The sequence below is a fragment of the Rousettus aegyptiacus genome, unplaced genomic scaffold, assembly GCF_014176215.1.
Source record: "Rousettus aegyptiacus isolate mRouAeg1 unplaced genomic scaffold, mRouAeg1.p scaffold_m13_p_13, whole genome shotgun sequence".
Taxonomy (NCBI): domain Eukaryota; kingdom Metazoa; phylum Chordata; class Mammalia; order Chiroptera; family Pteropodidae; genus Rousettus; species Rousettus aegyptiacus.
In genome coordinates this window covers 34,906,046-34,908,186 of record NW_023416288.1, presented here as the reverse complement: position 1 = coordinate 34,908,186, position 2,141 = coordinate 34,906,046, and the positions used below count along the sequence as shown (strand labels likewise).

Below are 2,141 nucleotides of genomic sequence, written 5' to 3'. Positions count from 1 at the left end.
TGTATAGAAAGCAATGTGAGCAAGGGTGTTTAGAGACTGCAGTATATCTAGTTCAAGGTCAGTAGTTCTCAACTGAAGCTGCACATTGGAATCACTGGGGAGAGTAAAATGGAAAGATACTGATGCCCAAGTCCACTTGCCAGAGATTCTGATTCATTTGCCCAGGGCTGGAGCAGATATTAGAATTTCATGTGTGTGCGTGTGTCCCAGGCTTCTTTATTTAAGATCAGAGTGATGAGTGATGTGGGGATTAAAATCGAGAGCATCATCGAAGTTCACTGGAATTCCCTCTGACCAGTTTCCCTAAACTCCCTGCCCCCATAGTGTTCCCAATAGTGACGAAGAACTTAATCCCAAAGCCGTGGTACCATCCTCAGGCTCCTCTGTCCCTGCTCTCCCCTTTTCTGTGAAAGGCCCAGAGTGGTGACAGATGCGGAGTGAAAGGCTTCACCCTCAGGGAAAGGACCGAGGGGTACACTGTAGTGAAGCGAGGGCCCGCGTAGCCTGGGGTACCAAAATGGGGCCCTGGCACCAGAAGAAAGGATACTGGTCCCCCTGAGAAAGGAGGCCCGGAAGCGTCCAAATCCTCGCATAGAGAATAGTCACTGCTCGATCGTTTGCCCTCCTGGTGACAGTGGCTGAAGCGCCTTCAGAGCACAGCTTTCTCAAGCCCGAGCCGTTGGGCCATCTGGCTGACCTGCTGCAAGGTGGGCTTTGGGAGCTGCGGGAACAAGCTCTCCAGGTTGCCCCCACTCGGCTCTCCATCCCTGATCGCTTTCTCTTTCAGGCCTGCACGAAGGTCTGCTCCGCCCGTCTCCTGTAGATTCTCGTGGTCAGCTTCTTGCACCCCCTTCTGCAGTGGGGGCCGCGCCTTACCCGTGTTCTTCAAACTGAGTGGCAGCGCCCGAAAGCGGCAGACGGTCGTTTGGCTGAACACCTTCCCAAAGAGAACCCCCAAGGTGAGCCCCACATCGTCTGGGTGTGCCCTGGGGTGATCCTCTTCTGCTTCAGGAGCTCGGCAGATCGCTCGAGGTCTTTCTGCTGAGCTTCCATGTCTTCCCTCGCCGCCACCTCGGGGTTTTTGCTCCAGGGTGGCCTTGTCCAGCTCCATGGCCCCGGGCTGGGCAGCGAAGGGCTCCAGGGAGGACCCCTCAGAGTTGCCTTCCACTCCGGCTCCCGCCTCGCCCTCAGCCTGAGGGGTCTCCAGGCCGCCTTGGGGCAGCACCTGGGGTCCACGGTAGGCCATTCCCCCCGCAGAACTCACATGGTGGGGGACACAAGGGGATCCCCCACACCTCGGTGCTGAGGCCAAAACCTGGCCCGATTCCTGACCCGCCAGGAGGTCCTGGAAGCTCAGCCTGATCTGAGGGTCAACTCAGCCCCGCTCCGGCCCTCCTGACCAGTCGCCTCGCCACCCAGTGGGGGCAAAAAGGCAACGTCGGAAGCCAGGTGTCCCGCCATGGCGAGGGACGGCGCCCCAAGCCCGGGGCCTGGTTAAAGGGGTCTTAGAATTTTAAAAACGCGCTCCTTCCCTTCCAGCTCCATTGCTCTTCCCTCAAGCCTGCCCCCTATTGGCTTTCACCTGTGTCACTGCGTGGTCTCTCAGTGGATTTGCCATTTCTTCCCTCTGATCTTTCACAGTTTCCAGATGGGTTGTCTCGTAGTAAAGCTATTATATCAACTATTTTATTATCCCTTTGCAGAAAAATCTAAAATTCTTTATCCTGGCCTTTAAATGCCTCTATCGCACAGTCCAAACCTGCCCTCTTTGCCTTATCTCACACTTTACCCCTTCATTTACTCCACGAGTTAGTCAAATTGAATTAGTCACAGACAGACTTTGTCATAAACACACTTTGCCTGTTTAACACCCTGCTTAAATTTACCTTTTCCGTACAATATTTTCTGATAATTCAGCTGAAAGAAATTTTTTTTTTTTTTCTCAAAGTGCCTGGGCACTTTAACTTGATTTATCTTGTAGCATGTACTTTGTTCCACTGTGCTATATGGTGATGTGTGTACGTGACTTACCTCATGGGCTGACATCTTTGCATTGTCCTCTTTGCTTATATTTGAAGATAAATGAACTTTCCAGTTTCTTCTCCTTATGAATTTTAGACTAGTTCTTTGTGTTTCTATGG

General features: G+C 52.6%; 1 pseudogene; it reads right to left on the bottom strand.

Moving 5' to 3' along the window:
• Positions 1-347: 347 nt before the first annotated feature.
• On the bottom strand, positions 348-1,461 carry LOC107505651 (annotated as a pseudogene).
• Positions 1,462-2,141: the final 680 nt, after the last annotated feature.